This window comes from Lemur catta, chromosome 1 (assembly GCF_020740605.2).
Source record: "Lemur catta isolate mLemCat1 chromosome 1, mLemCat1.pri, whole genome shotgun sequence".
NCBI classification, from domain to species: domain Eukaryota; kingdom Metazoa; phylum Chordata; class Mammalia; order Primates; family Lemuridae; genus Lemur; species Lemur catta.
The window spans coordinates 136,535,969-136,562,489 of NC_059128.1; the positions used below are offsets into that span (position 1 = coordinate 136,535,969).

Sequence of the window (26,521 nt, forward strand, 5' to 3'; positions counted from 1 at the left end):
GGTCCCTAGAGGCGTCACAGTCACAGAGACAGAAAGTAGGATGGTGGGTGCCAGGGGCTGGGGAGGTGGTGAGGAGTTAGTGTTTCATGGGGACAGAGAGTCAGTTTGGGAAGATGAGAAAGTTCTGGCAATGGAGGTGGCGATGGTTGCACAACAATGTGAATGTGCTTAATGCCTTTCATCTGAACACTTAAAAATGGTTAAAATGGCAGGTATACAGCTGTTTGTTATTTCATCCCTTGCAGGTGTCTATATTTTAAAAATATATATTATTTTAAGCAGTTTGCACCCAGCTTCCTTGTTTGGATCACATTTTGTGCGTCTCATCCACCCCTTGTTCGTTTGTCCTGTTTCTGGCGCATGAATATGTGGTGGGGTCAGATTTTCTGCTCTTCTATAAGTGGGAGGGCAGTCGTCCCGGGACATCTCTGTGCCCACGGTGGGCGGCATTTGTGGGATCAGCTCCTCAGCGTGGGTGGCTGAGTGCCCACAGTCTGGAAGGGCAATGCCAAGGTGCCCTGCACTGTGCTCACCTCATCCGGATGCCCAGATCAGCCTGCAGGCCACACCCCCCACTCTTTCCACCTTCTACTCCGCAAGTCAGAGCCAACAGCTTCTCCCCAAATTGTTACTGATTCATTTTGACCTCCAAAACATGACAGAGCAGTGAGGACAGCCTTGGAGGGGAGGACAGGCACCTGCCTGATGCCACCCACCAGGGGTGGATCATTTCTCCCTGGCTGGGCCTCCGTTTCCCATCTGTAAATGGGGAGTAAGGACAGAAACTCTCCTCTTGAGGACAGCAAGGTGCTCTGCAAACTGTAAAGTGGATGCGTTTCATTTTAAATGTGCTTTGTTTTGAACTATTTGTGACCTAGTTCCTCATACTTATTTGATTTTATAAAGAGGACTACATTATCAGGTTTCAATGGGCTGTGAGATTGAGGGGAAGTCAGGAGGCGGCACGTGCCGCCCTCTGACAAAACCGCACAGGTCATCTACTCCTGTCAGCTTAGACGTGGGCTTCTCCACTTCCCGCCGTTGACGCGGGTATCATTCTCTGTGGTGGGGGCCATCCTGCGCACTGGACGGTGTTGAGCAGCATCTCTGGTCTCCACCCACTCGATGTCAGTTGCAGCCCCTCCCTCAAGTTGTGACAACCAAAACTGTCTTCAGACTTTGCCAAATATGCCCGGGGTGCGGGTGGGGTGTGGGGACAAAAATCACTAGGAATGAGAACCACTGAGATACACAATTAAGGGAAGGCACTAAAATAGTATTTGGCTATTAATAGTCATAGTACTTGCTTGGTGGGAGGAGTCAATAATATTTTCCCATAGTCATTGAATTTAGTTAACTGATTAAAATTTAGTTAATTTGATTCGATTCCAGCTCGGCCTCTAACTGTGTGCCTTGGACAAGTGACTCAGCCACTCTGACCGTCGGGATCTTCGTCTGTGAAACGGGGACAGGGGGGGGTGCCAGTGCGCGGGACACAAGCGCGCGGCCCAGGCTCAGCGCACGCGGGGCGAGGGCAGAGATAGCGCCCCCAGCGGCCCCCGCGCGCCTCCAACACCGCCCGGGAAAATTTAAAAAGGAAGCCGCAGCCGCGCCTGCGCCCCCCGTGCCTAGACCCGAGCGCCGGACGCGCCGGCGCCCGCAAGGGAGCAAGCACGCGCACGCACGCACGCACGTGGTTCGGCCCGCGCGCACCCACCACCGCGGGGGGGGCGGGGACGGCGCAGAGACTTCACTTCCCAGGGTGCCCCGCGGCCGCGCCGGGAGCCGCAGACGAGGAAGCGCGACTCGCGACGGCCGCGACTGCGCCGGCGCGGGCCCCAGCGCACGCACGCACGCACGCACGGAAGGCGCGCCCCTGGCCCCGCCCCCGGAGGCCCGTGCGGGAGCGCGCCCGGGCTTGCGCAGGAGCGGCGGCGCGGGGACGCGCGGTGAAGGGAGGAGCCAGCAGTCGCGGCCGCGGTCGCCGCCGCCGCCGCCGCGCAGATCCGGGCCGCGGCTGTGGGGAGGGCGACGGCGCGGGTGACCTTCCGGAGGCGGGAGCGAGCGAGGAGGCCCGGGAACGCCGAGCGCCGCCGCCGCTGCCATGAACAACTCAGGCGCTGACGAGATCGGGTGAGGACGGGCGGGCGCGGGCCTGCACCGCCGCAGACACCGCCCCCGGGGCGGGCCGAGCCGGGCGCCGCCCCGTCAAGGTCACGCCGCCTGGGGGGCGGACTCAGGCCCGGACTCGTCGCCTCTTCCCGCCGGGACCAGGGCGGCAGCCGGGGGGCGTCCGGGGTACCGCCGCATCCGACTTCCTGGCTGAGGAACCCCGAATATGAGGCGGGGGCGGGCAGGACTCCTCTGCTGCCGCTTCCCGACTTCCCCACGGGGGGGGGACCCCAAATGGGCGCCTGGTGGGCGTCCGGGCGCTCCCGCCGCCGCTCCCCGACTTCCTGGTCTGAGGAACCCGGAATGGGAACCCGGGGGGCCCTGGGCGTCTCCGATGCCGCTTCCTGATTGCGTGGCTGGGGGTACCCCAATGTGAGGCAGGGGGCGGGTGGGACCCCTCTGCCGCCGCTTCCCGTCTTCGTGGCCGCGTTACGCCGCATATGAGGCGGGGGACGGGCGAGACCCCTCTGCTGCGGCTCCCCGACTTCGTGGCCGGAGATACCCCGAATTGGAGCCTGGGGGTGCCGGGGCGCCCCTGGCCTGCGCCCCATCTTGGCGGGTCGGTGCACGTGGTGGACCGAGCGGGGGGTTCCGGTTGTGCTGCCGCTCAACTCCCAGCTGTGGCGCCGGCGTCGGGGTCCCCCCGGGTGGTCGGGGAGGGTGCGGGGCGGAGGGGGGCGCTGAGCACGCGGCCTGGATCCCCTTCCCTGCGTTGCCCCGCGCCCCCCCCCTTGTGGCGGGCGGGTCGGGACTCAGGAAGGGGACACTCTGGCGTTGCCGGTGTCAGGAGGAGACTCTAGCACCCAAGTTTCCTCACGTTTCTCTCTGCTCGCCGGTACTGAGCCTGCCAGGGTCCCACGAGGGCCGTTCCCGGGCCTGGAAAGTCTCCTGTGCCTGTTCGCGGGTCCGTCCCGTTTTCTTCTTCAAGGCCCAGCGTTTGCAGCCTCGACAATTTTATAAGTTAAATTCTTCCGTCAGAGCAGCCTGAGTTGGTGGTCGCGTGTTAATTTTTTGGCTCCTTCAGCCCTGCGCGGCGGGTGGTTTGCCTGCTTGGGGCGGTGGGTGAACAATCACTTGGCGGAGGGGGCCTCGCTGGGCCCGTCTGGCACCAGCCACCGCCCACGCTTGAGGACCTGAGACGCTTTGTGGGGGTTCTCCCCTCCCCAAGCACAACAAAACGCACCTGCCTTTGGGGAACCGGGGACAGCACTCAGCCCCCAGCCTCCTGCGTTCGTGGTCGTCGTTCACGGGTGGGGCCCAGCGTGGACTCCCAGGCTGTGCAGGTGCCTGTGCCCATAGTGGGCAGGGGCTGGGAGCTGACTTGACAGCCTGTGGGGGCCAGGAGGTATGAGATCTTGGGGGCAGCGGGTTCCCTTTCCTCCTGGCCTGGGAGAGCACAGACTTGGGGCCGAGGAAGGAAGGGGCTTGGGGATGAATTAGTGCAGCTCATTGCAGAGGGAGGAGGCAGGCCGGGGACCCCTGGGACTTTCCTCAAGGCGCACTAAGCTGGAGCCCGGCTGCCCTTTCAGCTTAGCCCTAGTCCTGGGCTGAGGAGCTTGTGGGCAGGGGAGGTGTGCGAGTCCTGTCCCTCCCCTCCCCTCCACAGTGCCCACTCTTGGCCGTGGCTGAGGATCCCCCAGCCAGCACTGGCCAGGAGGACCAGGCCTCTCTCAGTCGCCTAAGTTTTAAAGTTCTGAATCACACAGCTTTTTTACTACTTTGTAAGTAAAAATCTGTTGCCAGGAAGTATTGATGAGTTTACATCTCACATGGGAAACTTGCTTCCATTTTAGGTAGAAAGTCTAGTCTATGCTTGAACTTCTTGCTTGGTGTCTGTAAGGTTTTAAGACCAGAGTGGCCGGCGCCAGAGAAAGACGAGCAGAGTTGAAAGGGGTAACCAACGAGGCTTTATTGGGGGGCTCCTGGGCAAGGTTCACGGGCCCCGAAAGAGAGAGAGAGAGAGAGACCCGGGAAGTCACCCCGCCCAGAAGTCTGGGTGGGTTTATATAGTTTTTTAGGGCTGGGGGGTGGGAGTTTTTCCGGAAGGAAGGTTTTGGCAGGAAGAGTGAGGAATTTTTTTGTTACAGTTTTAAGGCAGGTATTTGAGGAATAGGAGGAGCTGCTTCTTTTTCATTAGGGAGCGGAGAGTAGCCCACCACCAGCCTTACATAGAGGGCAGTTAAAAGCATAAGATAAATTTACCCACACTGACATGGTGAGATACTCTACCACAGGAGATGAAAAATGTAATCTGCGTAACAGTGCAACAAGATTTATGAAGGATATATTTGCATATATCTTTGATATGTGTATAAATGCATAGAAAAGGGTTTGTAGGGATAAAGACCCACTTTTGCACACTTCCTTTGAGAAGAGGAATGAGATAAAAAGGTGAGAGGTTTTTTTTCCATTCTAACATATTTACTTCTTTTTACAAGGAGAATGTATGTCCATGCCATGTGTGTAGCCAGAGAATGAAAATAATAACCAAGTCAAGTGTGTCAGGTTCGCAAAAGCCTTACCTCAAACTGCTACTGGGTGAACCCAGGAAAGGTAAAGGCTGCCACTCAGGTCACACGTGACTGGCGCCATTTGTGTGTGTCCCTGGGACCTGGCCAAATTCTCAATAAATTTTGATTCCTGTAGGCCAAGCTCGCAATTGATGGCCTCCAAGAAGCGGTTCTGCTATTTCCTGAACTCCTGAGAGGTCAGACGCGCCGCAACTTTCAGGCTAACTAACCTGTCAGGCGACAGGTCAAACCATGTCCTCCCCAACGATTCCTTGGGCCTCGGCGTGAGCAGCCCCGGCTCAAACAGACTTCCTTGGAATCTCCAGGAAACCTTTGGGTGCATGGCGATTGGCAGCTCCGGCCAGCAGTTACTTTTCCTCCCACTGGCCCCGGTGAGAAGGTTGCCTGTGCTTCCCGGAAATGAGCCTCAGTCTCTCCCAGGTAGCGCCGGAGGCCGAGCGGTCGCCGAAGAGCGGGCAGGAGGTGGCGGTGGGGCCGGACCCCGAGCCCGAGTCGGAGGCGCTGGACGTGGCAAGCGCCGTGTCCCGGGAGCCTGTGGCGTGGGCTCAGGGACAGGAATGGCCAGAGAGCTCACCTTCGGGGCAGGCCTCGGAGCAACGACCGTTGATCGAGCTGGAGAACCAACCGACGCTGCAGACGCTGCAGGACGAGCCGTCGCGGGAGTCGGGGACGAGAGACCTGTCCCTAGGGGAGCCAGAAATCCAGGCAGCCCGCGGCCCAGGGCCAGCTCTGCTGCCACACCGACTGCCTGGAGGCGCCGCTGTCCCGCGCCTTTGGGCGGTGGGCGAGCACCCCTGGCTCTTCCTGCTGGTGCCTGTGCTGCTGACAGTGGCGCTCGGCAGCGGCCTGCTCTACCTGCCCAGGGACAAAAAGGAAGACCTCGAGTAGTACACCCCTATCGGGGGCCCTGCCAAGGCCGAGCGGCGCTTCATGCAGGCTCACTTCACCACCAACGACTACTCCAGCTGCTTCTCCGCTGCCAGGAAGAGCGCCGAGGCCAGTTTTGCCTCCATCCTGGTGGTCGCTGCTGGAGGAAGACACCTTTATGGAAGTGAGTGGACTGGACGACGCGGTACAGTCTCTGTCTGTGGGAGAGGTTAACGGCACCCAGATCCCGTACACGCAGGTGTGCGCCAAGTACAAGGACCTCTGCGTGCCCCCCGACCTGCTCCTGTACAGCTGGCAAAAGAATAGGAGGCTCGACCTGAGAAACGTTACCTTCCCCATCTTCCACCGCGAAGGCCACCCCATCTACCTGACCAGCTTCTTCGGAGGAAACACCCTGGGGAAGAGGATGGGAAGGAACCGGTTGCTCCTGGGGACCAAAGCCCTGCGGCTGCTGTACTACCTGAAGACCGAGCAACTGGAAGACAAGCTGCAGAGCAGGCCATGGCTGACTAATTTCCTGAACCAATTCAACAACACTAAGAACTGTCTGAACTTGAAGAAAATCAAGGTACCTGGCGGTTAGAGTTTACAGGGAGGCCCGAATATGGGAGGAATGAGGAAGACTTGCTCCGAGAACACTGACAGTGGCACTCCCTGACTATGTGATAGGGTCCTTGCCTCAAAGCTGGGTGTTTTCTACTGTATGTGGTACTTAATCCAACTTTCTTAAATTAGCACCGAAGGATGCCACAAATCGTAAATCCCTGGTAACATTCTAGTCCATAACACACATCTTATATCCACCAGGTAGATCTGTGCGGTATGGACATTGAGCTTCACATTTTATTTGGGGGTTTGGTTTTCTAATCAAATTCCAGTATTTTGAAATTCTTACTTTTAGTTAGTCTTCACTGGTTTGGGAGAGTCCCCTAAAACTTGTTTGGAGTTCATTGGGATGAAAAACAACTTAAGTAAAAGTGCCATGGTTAGGAAGGTAACTAGCTCAACATTTTTCAAGTGAGCTGTAGAGAGCGCACCTAGCTTAGTGTGAGGAACATACTAGATGTTCAGTAATTGTTGGGTCTACGACTCAACTAATACTTATAAACATGCCTGGCAGAGGTGAGATGGCTTCTGTTAAGAGCCTTTGAAGACCAGGCTGTCTTGAAATGATATTTATGCAATTAAAACAGTAAAAGATACCAACCTAATAAAAATTTAGAGAAAGCTACACTTTCTACAGTTATTAATGAGGATAAGATTTCATAGTTTTGTATAAAATTCAGATTCTATATATTCAGGAGTTTTAAACTTTGGATTTTGAAAGAAACTTTGGAAAGTACACCATACATTTGTGGGAAGAAGCATATTTACATTATCTTTTCTATTCTAAAATCATAATCCATGTATTTTGATCTCTTACTGAATTTTAACATGTTTCAATAAGATAAAGTGTTTCAATGTGTTTTGTAATTCACACATGAATACTGGAATTATAAGTTATTTACCTGAGTATATTTTTGTGACAGGTGGTCCACTTTACATCACTTTCTAGACAACTGGAACTTGCGGCAACTTCTAAGACAGTGATCCCTTTGTTTCACTTGGCATACATTCTGATCATACTGTTTTCAATCACATCATGCTACAGGTAAAATGATTTGATTGGTTTTTTAATCTCATACTTTGTAAGAAATATTGTGGTAAAATATATATAATATATAACATAAAATATGCCATTATAGCCATTCTAAAGTATACAGTTCGGTGGCATTAATTACATCCACACTGCTGTACAGCCATCACAAGAGTTTCTAAATATTTTCCATCACCCCAAACAGAAACTCTGCAACCATGTCACAATAACTCCCCAAGGCCCTCTCCCCTCCAGTCCCAGTTAACCTTTAATCTACTTCTCTATGAATCTGTCTAGTCTAAAGATTTCATGTTGTGACTGGCTTATTTCACTTAGCGTAACGTTTTCAAGGTCTTGTAGCATGTATCAGAACTTCATTCCTTTTTATGGCTGCATAATACTGAGTCTTCCAACTTTGTTTTTCTTTCTCAAAGTTGTTTTGGTCATCCAGGACTCCTTGCAATTCTATGTGAATTTAAGGGTTGGCTTCTCTATTTCTGGGGGGAAGAAATGGTTGTTGGAATTTTGACAGGGATTGTGTCAAATCTGTGGAGTGTTTTGAGTAGGACTGGGCATTTTAGCAATATTGAGTCTTTCTACCCATGAACTAAGCATCTTTCCATTTATTTAGGTCTTCTTTAGTTTCTTTTACCAATGTTTGGTAGTTTTCAGTGTGCAAGTCTTTCACCAGGCTGGTTAAATTTATTACTAGATATTTTATTCTTTTAGAGCTATTTAAATGGAATTGCTTTCTTAATTTCCTTTTTGGGTTGTTCATTGCACACCTATAGAAACACAACTGATTTTTGTGTGTTGGTCTTGTATCCTGTAGCTTTGCTGAATTTGTTTATTAAATCTGGTAGTTTTGTGGATTTTTTGGAATTTTCATATATTGGATCGTGTAATCTGTGAAAAGGGATAGTGATATATTTCTTCCTTTCAAATTTAAATGCCTTTTGTTTCTATTTCTTATCTAATTGCTCTGGCTGGAACTTTCAGTATAATGTTGAATATCACTGGTTAAAGTAGGCATCTTTGTCTTGTTTCTGATCTTAAGGGAAAAGCTTTCTGTCTTTCACTTGAGCATGATGATGATTTCATGATTTTCATAAATTCCCTTATCATTTTGAGGAATTTCCCTTGTATTTCTAGTTTTTGAGTGTTTTTTATCATGAAAGAGCATTGGATTTTGTCAAGGGTCTTTTCAGCATCTATTGAAATGGTCATGTGGTTATTTGTTGTCCTTTGTTCTGTTAGTGTGGTATTGATTGATTTTCCCCGGTTGAAACACAGGATTTTCCCTGTTGTGCCTCGGGGATAAATGCCACTTGGCTATGGTATACAATCCTTTTAATATGCTATTAGATTGGGTTTCCTGGTATTTGTTGAGGACTTTTGCATCTATATTCATAAGAGATATTAGTTTATAGTTTTCTTGTGATGTCTTTGATATTGGTATTGGTGTAACGATGGTCTCATAAAATTAGGAAGCGTCCCCTCCTCTTCAATTTTTTGGAAGAGTTTGAGAAGGATTAGTGTTAGTTACTGTTTCCTGTGACTTTCCAAATTCCCCAGTATACATGGTTGCTTTTCAATGTCTTAAATTGCCAGAGAAGTGCTCCCCATCTTTTGCCTTACATAGTCTTTTGTACATTTGGGTTGTGATCTTTTGCCCCAGGCATCTGAAGGTGGTTAATTCTGGTTGGTTATGATGTTTGCCAGCTCTTAATACTGTCACACTGTGGGTTACGTTTCAACATAGGAATCTTGGGAGGACACCAACGTTCAGACCATTGCAAGAAGGAGGGAAATATTAAAGATTAGATCAGAGATAAACAAAATATAAAATATAAAAATAACATAGACAATAATACCAAAAGTTGGTTCTTTAAAACAATCAACAAAATTGACAAAATTTTATCTATGATGACAAAGGAAAAAAAGATAGAAGAGACAAATGACTAATCAGATATGAAAGTGGTGATATTACTACTGACTATTCTACTACTAGAAATAGAAAAGATTATAAGAAAATAGTATGAATAACCATATGCCAACAAATTGGATAACCTAGATAAAATGTACAAATTCCTACAAACACACCAATGACCCTGAATGCTGTAGGCAACCGTAACACAATGGTAAGTATTTTTGTATCTAAACACAGAAAAGGCACAGTAAAATAACAGTATAAAGAGTAAAAAACATAGCACACCTGTGTATACTGTACAACATGAATGAAGTGTGCAGGACTGGAAGTTGCTCTGGATGAGTCAGTGAGTGAGTGGTGAATGAATGTGAAGGCCTAGGACCATACTGTACACTACTGTAGACTTTATAAACTCTCTATATTTAGGTGACATTAAATTTATTTTTAAAAAATATATTTTTCTTTCTTAATAAATTAACCTTAGCTTACTATAACTTTTTAAACTTTTAAATTTTTTTAAACTTTTTTTTTTTTTTTTTTTTTGAGACAGTCTCGCTTTGTTGCCCAGGCTAGAGTGAGTGCCGTGGCGTCAGCCTAGCTCACAGCAACCTCAAACTCCTGGGCTTAAGCGATCCTACTGCATCAGCCTCCCAAGTAGCTGGGACTACAGGCGTGCGCCACCATGGCCAGCTAATTTTTTCTCTATATATATTTTAGTTGGCCAGATAATTTCTTTCTATTTTTAGTAGAGATGGGGTCTCGCTCTTGCTCAGGCTGGTCTCGAACTCCTGAGCTCAAGCAATCCACCCGCCTTGGCCTCCCAGAGTGCTAGGATTACAGGCGTGAGCCACCACGCCCAGCCTAAATTTTTTTAAACTTTTTGACTCTTATAATAACACTTAGCTTAAAACACACACTGGATAGCTGTACAAAAATATTTTCTTTATATCCTTAATCTATAAGCTTTTCTCTATTTTTAATGGGTTTTTTTAAACTTTTAAAACTTTTTTGTGAAAAACTAAGACCCAAACACACACATTAGCCTAGGCCTCCCCAGGGTCAGAATCATCAGTATCATCCATATCCATATCTTGTCCAACTGGTATGGCTTCAGGGGCAATGACACGTGGAGCTGTCATCTCCTGTGGTAACGATGCCTCTTCTGGAATGCTTCCTGAAGGAGCTGCCTGAGGCTGTTTTATGGCTAACCTTTTTTTCCATAAGTAGAAGGAATATACTCTCAATGATCAAAAGTATAGTATAGTAAATACATAAACCAGTAGCAATTGTTTATTACCAAGTATTGTATACTGTACATAATTGTATGTGCTATACTTTTATATGACTGGCAGAGAAACATGTATGTTTAGGCCAGCATCACCACAAACACATGAGTAATCAGTTGTGCTATGATGTTATGAAGGCTATGACATCAATAGGCGATAGGAATTTTGCAGCTGCATTATATGGGACTACCAACATATATGTGGTCTGTTATTGACCGAAACATTGTTATGTGGTACACGGCAGTATAAGAAAAAAAATTGACCTTTCAATTAATCAAGGGATGTAAATTAAATCAAAAGTGAGGTATCTTTTTTGATTAATCAATACTAGCAAGATTGAAGATTTTGGGAAGGTTGTGTGCACGTGAACGCTCATGGTCTGCTGAGGGAACATGTGAATTGGTACACAGTTTTTTTCATCCAAGTTTGGAACAAATCAAGACTTAAAAAGGGAATACCTTTGACCCACCAATTCCATTTTCAGAAATTTGTCCTAATAATTGGACAAGTCCTCAAAAGTAGCATAAGTACGTTCATTTTGGTATGATTTAGAATAGGAAAATATTAAAAACAACCTAATCCCATATCTATATGGAATTGGTCAAATCAAACACAGCATATTAAAACATGAGAATTATATTCAATCTTTTAAAAGAGGGAGATATTTAATATTAAATGAAATTTCTGGTTATAAAATAAGATGTTTGAAATAGACAGTTATATGGATGGATATATATTAAAATGTTAGCAGGGATTATCCCTGAAGGGTAGAATTAGAGTTGTTTTCAATTTTTCTTTGTATTTTTGGTAATTTCAGAATATATTTTACAGTAAGCCTCAGGAAATAAAGGTGTTTCTATTTTAGAAAGTAAACACCTTGGAAGAAATAGTATTTGGTTTTCTGGAGGCAACAGTAGGTGAGCTGTGTACTGGACATCAGCTTATTTAGTCTAGCTTTTCAGGGCACATTTTCCTCATACACATTCACACTTAATCATTCAGTGACCCACAGCCATAAATAGAGTTAAGGTATATATAACTGATTTAATATAAGCCATTTTTGTATAGCTCATGTATACACAGGAGTATGTGCACGTGCACATATGTACACACGTGTATGTATGTGTGTATGTGATTTCAGCAACTTTAAGCAAGGAATGTGTAAGGACAATTTCTGAACAAAGTTCTATAAATATTAACATTAGTTTTTAAATACCAAAAAAATATCAATGAGTTTATTCTTGGTCTCTTAGCGCTTCTGATTCTTCCCTTTTGTCGTGCTGAACACAACTGGAATCCTCACAGTTGGCAGCAGATGGGTGCCACAATACACAGTCTATGTAGTCTATGACAGGCTACGTGGACTTGTACCAATTTGGATCCTTCTCCCTTGATCATATCCATAGAACACCCGAACTAAAGGCAAGGTTGCAATTCCCAGTATTCTCCTAACTTATGCATGTAATCTGTGGGGGAAAAATTGAAATTAAGATCAACATTTCAGTTCCAAGTACCAATTTCATATCAATACACATGGAAACAAAGGCATATATGAATGGAAATAGTGTCAACTCTAGTAGAAAGTATGAGGGAGGTGAAATTTATCTGCAACATGCTCGTACTGTTTTTTTTAGTCCCTGTTCTTTGTAATACTTCTTTCCCAGTCTTCAGTGATAACTTGAAAGTCCTCAAATGTTTTCTCGTTCTCTCTATTCCACAGCAATCTGAAATGTCATTGAGCAAAGGAATTAATTACCTAGTAGGCATTGATATGTAAAGAATTCTTAAGATTTACTTTGGTACATACTTCTGATCTTAGGAGTGGTTGAATTATAATGAGATAACGCCTTAACCTGGACAAGTGAAGTTTGAATAATAGCATCCTAGGTATCAAAAACAGACTAGCAGAAAAACTACATTTGTGCATGTGCCTACGTGTGTGTCCATAAACTATGTGTACCGCATAGATAGCGAGATGCTAACTGTGGAACACAGAAATCCAGCTTATATTTTAGTGAGAGAATGTTGGCTGGATGTGTCTGTACATTAGCATGAAATGTCTTATGAGAGAAAATGATCTCTCACCAATCTAGTGGAACAAATGATACATTGTTAATGCTGCTTCAACTAACACCCAATCAGCCAGGTTTCCTGATTTCATCATTAAAGGCACCCTAAGTGAAGACTAGGAGTACACTGTGCTATGTGCGAATTAACAGGAGTATGTACAAAGCAAAGACTTATTACAGAGGAAGGAGTGATGAATTCTGTTGTGAATTCAGAGGCAACCAGAGAAAGCATCACAGAGAAGGTAGTATCTAAGCAGAGATTGGGCAAAATAAATAAGACCTTAAGAGATAGAAAAAGAAATTGTTTGAATCAATCTGTTTAATTGTTAATGGATATTAATATGTGTGAAGGTTCTGTTTCTTTTTCACAGGTGTTGGAGTCCATGACATGTTTATCATGATTTCTGCCTGGCAGAAGACCAGCCTCGTGGAAAGCATACGAGAGCGGATGTCCAACGTCTATTCAAAGGTGACAGTGTCCATTACAATCACCTCCGTCACCAACATCCTGGCCTTCTATACAGGGGTTATGAGCTCTTTCAGGTCCATACAATACTTTTGCATCTATACAGGAACAATCCTGTTCTTTTGTTATATTTATAACATCACTTGTTTTGGAGCATTTATGGCCCTGGATGGTAAAAGAGAAGTAGTCTGCCTACAACCGGTTGAAAAAGCCAGAGACTCCTGACCAAAAAGTTTCCTTATTAAAAACGTTCTGTTTCCCATTTGGTTCTGTTGTAGATGAACAGGGAACTGATGTCCATCCAATGAATATATTCTTTAGAGACTGTGTTGGTCCTTTTCTCACAAATACTCGGTCCAAGATTTTTGTAGTGATGATATACATTTTGTACCTTGTCAGTAGTATATACGGGTGTTTCCAAGTGCAGGAAGGTTTAGACCTTCAAAATCTGGCAAGTGACGATTCCTACATTACACCATATTTTAATATAGAGGAAGAGTATTTTTCAGACTGTGGTCCCAGGGTTATGGTTGTCATTACTGAAAGTATTGACTACTGGGATGAAGAAGTTAGGCAAAAATTGGAAAAATGTATAAAAGATTTTGAAAAAAATGACTATGTAGATGCAAATCTTACAGAGTTTTGGTTACAAGCATATGTGCAATATACAAAACGTAGCGGACAAGATCCTAATGATAAGCATGCTTTTATGAACGGTATTTCTGGTTTTGAAAACTATTTTCCAGCTTTTATTCATGATATTAATATTTCATCATCAAATGAAATCATTTCTTCCTGGGGCTTCATTCAGACTGTGCATGTTTCTTCCTCAATCAGTAAGAAGACAGTGTTATTCCAATTATGAAGCACAGCCGAAAAGTGTGAAATTCCCCTACTAGTTTGCCGCAGTATTAGAAAATACTGTTCGAGATGTCATGGTTGCATCAGCAATTATGTTCATTGTTGCATTATTGTTAATTCCTCATCCAGTGTGTTCCTTGTGGATAACTCTTGCTATTGCTTCTGTGATTGTGGGAGTAACGGGTTTCATGGCATTCTGGAATGTCAGTCTTGATTCCATATCCATGATTAATCTCGTCATTTGTATAGGGTTTTCTTTTGATTTTTTTGCACACATTTCCTATGCATTTGTTTCTAGTTCTCAGCCCTCAGTAAATGGAAAATCAATTGAGGCATTATATGAGCTGGGCTACCCTATGTTCAGAGTGCAGTTTCAACAATAATAGGGGTGTGTGTTTTATCTGCAGCTAAAGCATACATCTTCAGGACATTTTTTAAGATTATGTTTCTTGTTATGCTATTTGGGGCTGCTCATGGCCTAATTTTTATTCCAGTATTCTTAACCCTTTTTTGAAGGTTTGTTTGACTATCCACTAACAAATCAAAGATCAATTATAGAATTCCTGATTGCCCCAATCCAATCTGATAAAAAAAAATGCACTATTAAGAATAGTCAACAAACTTAAAACAAAGGCATGTTTCCTTGACTTGGAAATCTCATTTTAAAATGTTATTTAAAATATCCTGAGAAAAATTAGTCTTATATTAAAATATCTTTACAAAATTGGGAAGTGTCGTCATCTTTATTATAGTCTCTACAATCAAGTATACAGTAAACCTTTCCAGTTTTTTTTTCCTTTTATTTCATCATTAGAAGTTTATGCCTAGGATTCAACTATTTTATATATTATTCATACTATAAATGGGATATTATTTTCATTGTACTTCCTACATGCATTATTACGTGAAAATGCAACTTAATTATATATTCTCCCAGAGGCTTTCTATGCATTTCCTTAATAGTATATTTTGATGAACAGATAGTTTTAAAGTTTATAAATCCAATTTATCATTTTTTATGGTTTGTGTTACATTCTATGAAATATTTTTACTACTCCAAGGTTACAAAGAAACCATCTATGTTTTCTTCTCAAAAGTAGTAGTTTTAATTTTTTACATTTAGATCTATGATCCATAGACCTGTATTTGTTGGGAGGTATGAATAAAGATTTCCTTCCCATAATAGCTACCCAGTTGTCCCAGCATCATTTGTGAAAAGACTATACTTCAGCATAGGATTAACTTGTCACCTGTGTCAAAAAATCAATTGGCAATTTATGTTTGGCTCTATCTCTGTGCCATTGATTGATCTGTCTCTGTCTACATTAAGGCCAATACCATACTGCCTTGATTACTGAAGCTTTATATTAATTTTTGAAATTAGGTTGCGTGAGTTATCTAGTATTTTTCTTCTTTTCCAAATTGTTCTGGCTATTCTAGGTTCTTTGCATTTACATGTTAATTTTAGAATCACTTGTCAGTTTCTCAAAAATGCCTTCAGTGGTCTTCACTGGGTTATGATGAATCTATAGATCAATTTGAAAAACATACAAATCTTAGCAATAGTAGGTCTTTCAGTCCATGACTATGATTTATTTCTCCATTTATGGAGGTCTCCTGTAATTTCTCTCAGGGATATCTTGTGGTTTTCAGTAGATTTATTTACTCCTAAGTATTTTAATTTTTATGACATCGTAAATAATACTAATTTTAAATTTCTTTTCAATTTTTTCACTAGTACATAAAAATACAATTAATTTTGGTATACATTACATTGTGTGACCCTGTTATGTTCATTTATTGGTTCCTGTAGATTTCTGTAGTTTCTTTAGTATTTTTTATCTACACAATTATGTAATGGCTTATAAAGAACATTTTATTTTTCTTTATAATCTTTATTTCTTAATTTTCTCATACTTGCCTTAATACACCGGCTAAAACATTCAATAAAATATTGTTTTTAAAAAAGGTGAGAGCATACATCATTGTCTGTTCCCAACTTTATAGGGAACACATCCACTATTTCATTATTATGTATGACGATGATCAGGAAGTTTTTCATAGAGGTCTTCTGTCAGATTAAGGAAGCTCCTTTCTGCCCCCAGTTTGCTCACATTTTATACCATGAATGGGTATTGAATTATGTCAAATACTTTTCATCCTTCTATCAAAACTACCACATGTGGCTGGGCACGGTGGCTCACGCCTGTAATCCCAGCACTATGGGAGGCCGAGGTGGGTGGATCGTTTGAGCTCAGGAGTTTGAGACCAGCCTGAGCAAGAGCGAGACCCCGTCTCTAATAAAAAATAGAAAGAAATGATTTGGACAGCTAAAAATATATATAGAAAAAAAAAATTAGCTGGGCATGGTGGCTCATGCCTGTAGTCCCAGCTACTTGGGAGGCTGATGCAGTAGGATCGCTTGAGCCCAGGAGTTTGAGGTTGCTGTGAGCAAGGCTGACGCCACGGCACTCACTCTAGCCCAGGCGACAGAGTGAGACTCTGTCTCAAAAAAAAAAAAAAAAACAACCACCACATCATTTTTTCTTTTAATCTGTTAATGTGATGATTTATGTTGAATGATTTCTTTTACTATTATACCAACATTGCATTTCTAGGATGACCCATATTTGGTCACGGTATATTATTCTTTTCATATATTGCTGTCTTTGACTTGTTAATATTTTGTCAATGATACCTGCTCCTATGATCATGGGGATTATTGGTCTGTAATTCTCTTTTCCTGTAATACCTTTCTCAAGTTTTGATATCAGAGTTATTCTACCCTCAGGAAATGAGCTGGTAAGTGTTCTTGTCTGTTTTCTGAAATAGCTGATGTATGGTTGATATTACTTCTTCATCATTTTTCCCCTAAATGTTCAGCAGAATTCTCCAGTGAAGTCATCTGGGCCTGCAGTTTTTCTGAAAAGGTTATATATATATTTTTAAATTTCAAATTCACTTTCTTTAACAAATACAAGATCATTCAGATGTTCTATTTCTCCTTTGGTCAGTTTTGGTATGCTTTGTCTTGTAAGGAATTATCCATATGATCTAAGTGGTCAATTGATTATTTCCACACTATCATTTTAATATCTCTAGTGATGTGCCTGTACAATTTTCTTTTTTTTTTTTTTCTTTTTCTTTTTTTTTTTTTTCTTTTTGAGACAAGGTCTTGCTCTGTTGCCCGGGCTAGAATGTAGTGGCAACATCATAGCTCACTGCAACCTCAAACTCCTGGGCTCAAGTGATTCTCCTGCCTCAGCCTCCTGAGTAGCTGGGACTACAGGGGCATGCACCACCACACCCCGCTAATTTTTCTATTTTTTTTTAGAGATGGGGTCTCGCTCTTGCTCTTGCTCAGGCTCGTCTTGAACTCCTGACCTCAAGCGATCCTCCCACATTGGCCTCCCACAGTGCTAGAATTACAAGCATGAGCCACTGCACCTGGCCCCTGTAGAAATTTTGATACTGGTAATTTATATCTCTTTTATTTCTTGATCTATAAAACAAAAACAAAAATTTTATTAAATTTTTAAAAGAAACAATTTTTGGCTTTTTTGGTTTTCTCTATTATTTCTCTTCACTAATTCATTGATATTTGCTATTTATTCCTTCCTGTTTGCTGCCTACTTTGGGTTTAGTTTTCTCATACTTTAGCTTTTGAAAGTAGTAGCTTAAGTCATTGATTTTAAACCTTTATTCTCTTCTAAGGACGCATTTAATGCTATAAATTTCCTCTGTACTGGGCCCACATCCACAAATGTTTACATACAGATGGTCCCTGCCTTATGTTGATTCAACTTAAAATTTTTTGACTTAATGATGGTGTGAATGAAAGTGATACTCATTCAGACTTGGTCATCTTCCTGGGGATGATGGCAGCAGTGGCTTTAAATGTGTGCAGTGTTTTTTATTATTGTGGTAATATACACATAACGTAAAATTTGCTATTTGAACCATTTTAAAGTTTACAATCCAGAGTTATCAAATACATTTCCAGCATTTTGCATTGTCAGTACCCTCCAGTTTCAGCAGGTTTTCATCTCATCTCCCCGAAAGGACACCCTGTTCCCGTTAAGCAATCACTCCCATTTCCCCCTCCCCAGCCCTGGTGAACGCGGGTCTGTGTTCTGTCTCTGTGGACTCACCTGTTCGGGACACTGCCTATAAATGGATCTGCCATGATTCTACCAGTGCTTTTCAAAGTGTGGTCCTCACCACCCATTTGGAAACCTCACCTGAAAAATGTGTTCAAATGAAGTTTTGTTGACTTCAGTCTAGATCTACCAAATCAGAATCGGGGTTGTGTAGGGAGGTAGGAATCTGAGTTTTGACATGCTCCCCAGGGGATCATGATATCCACCAAAGTGTGAGAAAATCAGACATAGCGAGCCCTTTCCCTGTCTTGTCTTAGCATGGTCACTGTGGGTGGCCCATTTCCTTGGGCTCAGCTGGACAAAACAGTTCACAATGGGAATTAATCAGTGAGGTTGACCCAATGTGTAACATTTTCTGAGAGAAATGCAATATTCATTGAGACATCTTCAAAATGCAGTGCCTTCACCCACGTCCACAGTTTTCAAACTTTTTCAGAGACTAAAGGTCTGTTTAAAAACAAGACACTGCCTTAACCCAAATCAATGATCTCCTAGTAATCAGATTTCTGACACTGTGATAGACCAGTGGGGGAGCTATTATGCCATTTGTGTGACCGATACCTAAATCTGAGACCACTCTAGGGGACAGCAAGGACCGTGGCACATGCCCTAAGATTCAGAGGTGCCTGCAAGTGTGGTGTCTCTAAGTCAAGTGGGCTGGGTAGTTTGCTGGTGTGACTGATAAAGTATCACTAGGATTCACACAGCAAAGGAGTGTGTCCTAACACCCAAAAGTGGATTTATAGGTTTTATAGGTCTTATTAAACCTCAATTCTGTGTCATAACCCTTGGCCCACCCCACTACGGGTAGATATTCTTCTACCACCTTCACTATTTTAAGCTTGTACAGTAGATGTTACAATTGTCACCTAAGCTTATTTGAAAAATACAAACACAGAAGAGGTACTAACTCTATATATCACAGCAAAAAATTAGTCTTTACCCTCTAGATGTTTCTAAAAGTGAACCTAAGTTGGGTTTCTCCATTGGTCACTTGAGACCCACCGAACTATCTTGGTATCATATTCACTATTTTGTCAATGCTATGTTCTTTCCTAGATTTTTGCAGTGTTCCAATTGTGAGTTTCATGGGTGGCGGCTGGCCACTGGACTCACACCTCACCAAAGGACGTGCACTTTGGTCACCACCTAGTGTGCTTCTTCTGAAATAACATGAAAAAAGGATAAACCAATTTTCTTTAAAATTTTTTGACTCATAGTTTTTGATTGTGTTTGTGTATTTTTACAGTTTCCATTGCCATGTATAGGAAAGAAACATTTTTATGAGTAGAAGGATCTAGAAGATTAAGAATGCAAGCTCTGGAATCAGATTGCCAGGGTATAAACTTATGCTCTGCCAACTGCTCATTGTTACTTTAACTTCTCTGTGTCCCCATTTGTCTTGTCTGTAAAATGGGGTAACAACAGTGCCTTCTTCATTAGGGTAGCTATGAAGACCAAGTGGAAAAATACATGAAAGCTCTTGGAACAGTACCTGGCACATGAAAGGGTGCAACATATCTTGGCTATTATGATCATTAGTAGACATCACTACTGTGACTGTTGTTATTACCACAGTCACAAAAAAAGGAAGTCTTAGGCAAGAGCATTAGGCTGGTTTGAGGAATTTTGAAAAAGAAATGTGAAGCCATTCCACATAAAGATTCATTCTTCAATGAGGTCTAGGGATGTTTTCTCATAAGGGTAGGAGCTCTTATCCAAGGCATCAAGTGATCTGAAAAACCTCCTGTAATCATATGCAAGTGGAGTGTCCATGTGCGTTTTTCCAGGACACGCTCTACATTTCACCAAATTCTTGAAGAGCCTGAGACTTCCAAAATGTTAAGAATTGTTACTTTGGAGCCCGCTAAGCTAAGGTTGGAGGGGTCTCCCTCAGGCTGTGTTCTGCCCAGTCTGGAGGTGGGTGAATGGACATGACACGAATCCTTCACGCGTCTTTCATGCCACACTGGTGTTGTACTGGGTCCTTTTTATTGTTTCTATTCCTTGACATTCTTGATATTTACCAAATGCATGCGAGTTCTCCAGGGTCCCAGCCACTCCAAAATGCTTTAGGCAGCGTTAGTACAGTAAGGTGGCAGTCACTACTCCGTGAAACACAGATTCACTAGCCTTTGTGCTACCCCAGGAATTTCCACAGTTATTTGTGCTCTAGCCCTGGGGGAATCTGTAGGTGAGTGTGAGTGTGTGAGCGTGTGTGAGCGTGTGTGTGTGTGTGTGTGTGTGAGTGTGTGAGCCTGTGTGAGTGTGTGTGTGTGTGTGTGCACATTCAGTCTTGCCCATTGCATTTGTGCTACTTTTTTCCCCCACAAATGCCCACCCATTGTTAGACCTCTTCTCTTTGCCAACCTCTTTACAAACCTTTCCCATTTTTATTCTCATATGTCAGTATGTCGTGTTATAGCCATTTCCAATTTTTTTTTTTTAGTCCAAGATAAATGCAGAAAGAACTTGCACTGTATCTGAGGTTTGCAGTAATTTATAAGCATGTGTTTAAAATTCCAGTGAACGTTTATCTCCATGCTCAATGCTGGCAGGCTCCAATGGCAAGGACAGAGTTGTCTGGTGACCTTTCGGGTGTATAATTTAGAATCAGGAGAAGAAATCATAGTAACGAATCTGGATTCTTGAAGTTTATAAATTAAAGACAACTATTTATAAACAAATAATAAAACCAATTAAAATGAGATTTCCTTTTTTTTAAACCGGAGAAAATCCCCCAAAATATTGTAGTCTGTTACCTTCGTTTTCAGATTTAAAAACTGAGGCCCAGAGTTACCTCATTGGATTTTAACTTGGAGCACAAAGTCTAGAGCCAAAGTGAGCATTCAGTAAGCGCTTGTTGAGTGAATATCTGTGATCAAGTGACTTGCGCTAAGAAAGAGGCTCCTGGTGTCTGGCACCTGGTCAAAGATTAATAATCACTGAGTCAGTAGGCTGTGCCTGTGGGTGTCCATCCACAAACGAATGACAGCAAACTGCCACTGAATCCAGATGGGCAGCTCTCCACAAACCAGCCCATGCCACTGCAAGATGGAAGCCCCAGGCATCCTGTTCTTCCGTGAATACGGCAACCATCTAGTACAATCCTGAACAAAAGCAGCCAATTACTGCTGCTACCCAGCCCTCTATTTGCAAATTACAGCTGATCTTTGGACAATGTGGCAGTTAGGTGAGTCAATTCCCGCCCTTGAGAATCTACCCATCGCTTCTGACTCCCCTGAGACTTAACTGCTCACTGCTAACTGGAGGCCTTACCAGTAACATAAGCCATGGATGAACATGAAGACAGACTGTGTATGTTACATGTATTCTGTGCTGTATTCTCACAATAAAGTAAGCTAGAGAAAAGAACATATCACCAGGAAAATCATAAGATGAGCAAATATATTTCCTATTCATGAAGTGGAAGTGGATCGTCTTGAAGGTCTTCATCCTCATCATCTTCACATTGAGTGGGCTGAGCAAGAGGAGCAGGAGGAGGGGTGGGTCTTGCTGTTTGGAGGGCGGCCAAGGCGGGAGAGGAGGAGGAGGTGGAAGGAGGCAGGAGGGGCAGGCACCCCTGGTGTGACTTTTGTTGTAAAAAATCCAAATATAAGGGGCCCACGCAGCTCAAATCTGTGTCACTCAAAGGTCCACTGCAGTAGGAAAGTGCCCTTCGGCTCACAGGGGCCCATCTGGAGTAAGGACGGTCCGTCCCCCTTAGAAGTTGTCATTTTATTCACAATCTCTGGAAAAAATTTTCTCCATCTACTGTAGTCAGAGCCCCTTGCCCCTCCCAAAGCCCCGAATACTCAGAGCATCGGCCCCAATTTTTCCTCCGTTCAGAGAGCAAAGGATCACTGCCCACTTCTATAAGGCACAACGACCTCTCTAGCTCCTTACTGTGCAGTTACAGGTACACGTACATGTCCATGGCATGGGACTTTTACACTTTGCCTTACACATGGTACCATTTTTGAAAAAAAGGTAATGCTAGGTAAAGCTGGGTTTTCGAGGCAGAGTTTGTGCCACTAATGAGGTTGCATGAGAAAAGTCAAGAATCCAAGTTCGAATGGAAATTCCGCCCGCTAACCCAGATGTGGCCGCAATATTTGATATTAGCTCAAGCAAGCATTCCACATATGCTAAAAGCCGTGGGCACTCCTGGGGGTTACTGTTTCTAATTTCATTTGGGGCTTTTGGGGAAAATCCCTTAGATTTTTCCTTTGGTAACGTGGTTGGTGGAGTATTTGAGCCTCTTGTCTCTGTTTTTTGCACAACCGATGCATTTTCCTGGCCACGAATATCTTCACTACCCAGTGGGAAAAGGCAGGCAAAAAAGGAGGCAGTTGGGCCCATTTTATTCTATGAGGCAGCTCTTGTGAAAGATTCCAAGGGAAAAGATATTAAAATAATTTTCAAAAATGAAGTTAGGGATTTCTGTGGATTTCAACCAGTTATGCCTTTCCTGTGCCCCACTAGGAAGGATAATCAAATTTAATTTGGCTTTCGGTGTCGAGGGATTAGAAATTAGCTTTGAGATTATTATGGACTCTTTTTAGAGATACAGACTTGGGCTGAGGGTGAATGTTTTCGAGACTCCTTTGTAACTAATTGCACTGGAAAGACAGAAATGTGCTTTTGTCTATTAAAAAATTAGTACAACTTGATTTTCTTTCCTTTAAAAAATACTGTGACATTTCTGCAAAACAATAGTTCTCACTTTTAATGGGTTTAGATGACTCAAGTTCGTCTTCTCCCCCTTTATTTGCTTGGAAATACATAATGTCTGTGATTATGCACATGCATGTTCAGTGTGAAGGCTGGGAATATTTGGAAGCCCAGAATTTTGCAGTATTTGGAAAGCTTGAGCCTTTTAAAATGTAAGAAATGTGTTGAAATGCTGAATTTACTTGGCTTAGAAAATCCAAAGACTGAATTTGTATTTAGGCCTCACCTCGCCGGCCTTCTGCAGCCCAGTCTCCCCTGCCGGCCCATACCTGCGAATCTGCCCACGGGAGGTTGGCTCCAGGCTGTTTCCATAAGCTCAGGGCAAGGTAAGGAAGAGAACAGGGCCTCCGATCTGCCACAGAACCTGAAATGGAAAATCTAATTAATGCTGGCTTCACCCCTGCCCCTTAGGAAAATATGCATAGAGCTCAGAGACTCGTTGCCCTGAGGGAATATTCCTTGCCTTGGAGACAAACTCCAAGTGGTGACTTTATTTTTAAATGCATAAAATAAATTCACAAAGTCATAGGCAAGAAAATGATTTGCATGTAAATCTTTTTTTTTTTTTTTTTTTTTTGAGACCGAGTCTTGCTCTGCTGTCCCACTACAGTACGGTGGGACCATCACAGCTCCATAGCTCTGCAGTCCCCAACCCCCGGGTCATGGCCCGGTACTGGTCTGCGGCCTGTTAGGAACTGGTCTCTGCATCACCCCCTGAGATCCGCCTTCCCCAAGTCCGTGGAAAAATTGACTTTCATGAAACGTAGGAACCTGGCTGCACAGCAGGAGGTGAGTGGTTGGTGAGTGAGCAAAGCTTCATCTGTTTTTCCAGCTGCTCCCCATAGCTCACATCACAGCCTGAGGTTCCCCCACCTCCCCCTGCCCTCTGTCCATGGAAAAATTGTCTTCCATGAAAGTGGTCCCTGGTACCTAAAAGGTTGGGGGCCACTGTCATAGCTCACTGCAACCTCAGACTCCTGGCTCAAGCGACCCTCCTGCCTCAGCCTCCCAAGTAGCTGGGACTCCAGGCAGGTGCCACTGCACCCAGCTAATGTTTCCATTTTTAGAAGAGACGGGGTCTTACTCTTGGTCAGGCTGATCTCGAACTCCTGACCTCTCAAGTGATCCTCCTGCTCGGCCTCCCAGAGTGCTAGGATTACAGGTGTGAGCCACCTTGCCTGACCGATTTGCATATAAATCTTGTGTTCACCTTCTTTGCATGTGTCATAGGCCCAAGCGTGGTACTTTGTATACCATAGATGTGCAGTAAATCCTCCACTGACTTGCATTATTAAGGATTTGGAATATTATAAAACCATCGTGGTTTTCAAACACCACTACTAATCCCCCAAAAGTATGCATTTGAAGTGATTCTCTAACATACAGCTTTCTACTTTGGGGAAATGTACATTAATGTGTTTTGGTTTCGCTGAGGTCCAAGCACTATGTGGTGCATACTCTAGATGCCACAGTATTGGATTTATTACTTAATTCCCTGCTTGGAGACAAAAGGACAAATGCCTTGGTGTCAGAATGGTACTGAGAAACAATGCGGACTATATTTTTATTTTATTTTGTGCCAGCTTTTGTATTTGTGGGGAAAAAATTCTATTAGCTTTCTTTTATGACTGCCAGCAGGGTATCTTGGAGAGAACAGTATCTGGAGACCTTTAGGGCTGGGTATTTAAGAACTTTGTCAGAACTAACTGCTTCCCTTCCCTCATAAAACGCTATCTACATCAATCTCTGTTTATTTTTCTCCTGCGTTTTAATTTGCTTAATGGACTTCAGCTGAAGACTTTGAGGAAAGTCGAGTCTAATAAACCCCTAAGGACTTAGCCTTGGTATTTCAGCACTTTTTGGATTATTTTGTCTGACTTTCATCTTTGCTGCTGCACAAACAATGCTTACGGAGGAGCACCCTGGACCCCGCGCTCCCCCCTCCCATAGTTTTGGGGCCTAGGAGGACATAAGCTGGACAAGTCAGCATCTGTCTCCTCTCAGTAAGTGGGAAAATGTGGTTTTTCAGGGGATCGGGACGCTGAGCTGAGAGAGGGAAGATTAGCTGATGGTGGCCAGGCTGGGGTACACAGGATCTGATGTTCTAGAGCCTCATACTCAGATCCCTTCGTCAGTAACGACTGGCTAGGCTGTTAGCTACGTGGATCATCGGCTTGGAAACCAGACTTTCTGGGTCCACACTGCTGGGCCGTGCTCAGGAATCTGTGCTTTGTCACACCCTTCAGAGCCTCCGCCAGAAGTCGGAGAATCACTAATAGGGAGCTTTGACATCCACAAATTTAAAAAATTCTTTTATTTTCAAACTTTCTTCAGTTGTGTTAACAGTGACTTTTACAAGCAGCGCATTAATAGGTGCGTGTGACCGTTTTACATTTACCGTGTTCATTGGCACATGGAGGGTTTAACTGTCACCTTTCCTCTACTATTTCTTTAACTTATTTTTTTCTACTTTCTTGACATCAATTGAATTGCTAAAGCTTTTTGACATTTTGGTAGTTCTTATTTTGAATCTGCTTTTTTCCCCTTATTCTGGTTTGAATAGTATAACTTGTATTCCTTCACTTTTCAGTAAAATTGGGTGTTAATGTATATATTTCATGTTACATTTTCCTAATGATATCTAACATTACCCAGGGCCCCTGCCTGTCTCCTAAACAACACAGGCTCGGTTCCTAGGTTAGCATGTTTACCCACTTTCCATCCAATCTCTCCACCTTCATGTTATTGCTGTTTGGGATTTCAAGTCTATTTCCTTAAAGACAAAATATAATCAATACTTTACCATTTTACTCTCAGTAATTAGCCATATCAACATATGTTACCAGTATCTTTCTTGCTAAAGTATATATTCCTTAAAAATTCAGGAAGGGTCTGTGGGTAATTAACTTTCTAAGTTTTATGTCTTTGAAAATGACTCTAGTGGGCTCTCAGTTTGAATGATTTCCTCCTGGTACAGACTGACAGTTATTTTCTCCAACGCTTTGAGGTGATTCCTCTGCTGTTTTCTGGCATCTGTGGCTGGTGAGATGTTCACTGTGCTGTGTGGCAGACAGATTTCCAGGTGTGCTCCATGATCTCACCCCCTGGCGGTCACACTCTTAAATAATCACGTCCCTTTGAGTGTGGGTTGGACCTGTGACTTGCTGCCACCCAGTGGAGTCTGGAAAGGGTGACAAGATGTCAGTCTTGTGGTCATGTTATGCTGTGTGAGTCTGCCTGCTCTCAGACTGGCCCTCAAGTCTTGCTCTCCTTGCTGCTTTGAAGAAGCAAACAGCCACGAGCCCTACAATGCCAAGGAAATGAGTTCCGCCAACAACCCGAGTGGGCTTGGAAGTGGCGGATTCTTCCCCAACTGACCCTTCAGATGAGAACCCAGCCCAGCCAACACCTCAACTGCAGCCTTGCAGAGAACCCAGGTAGGCTGTGCCCCAACTCCTGACTCACAGAAACTGAGAGATAAGAAATGTGTGTTGGTTTAAGTCGCTAAGTTTGTGGCAATTTTGTACATCACATAGAAAACCAATACATCACTCCTACGGTTACTTTTGTGTAGGTAGTGTCATTTCTTCCTTTTAACTTCTAAAGATTATCTCTTTTTCCTGGATATTCTACAGTTTTACTGAAAAATGTCTAGGTGTGGTTTTATTTATTTTTTTATCCTGTCCACATTTGGCAGCACTACATATATGAGGACTCTTTTTTTGCCCTTTAATTTATAAAAATGCTAAACCACTAGTATTTCACCATTCTGTACACTCTTTACGTTT

The 26,521-nt window shown here is 43.6% G+C and overlaps 1 long non-coding RNA gene and 1 pseudogene across 1 annotated transcript; both read left to right on the forward strand.

The window, feature by feature from the left end:
- The first annotated feature begins 5,102 nt into the window (after positions 1-5,102).
- Positions 5,103-15,028, forward strand: LOC123641993 (annotated as a pseudogene).
- Positions 15,029-17,217: 2,189 nt separating this feature from the next.
- LOC123626375 lies at positions 17,218-19,204 on the forward strand. Its single transcript, XR_006730838.1, has 2 exons — positions 17,218-17,313; positions 19,059-19,204. It is a non-coding gene; the product is annotated as an uncharacterized LOC123626375 (long non-coding RNA).
- Positions 19,205-26,521: the final 7,317 nt, after the last annotated feature.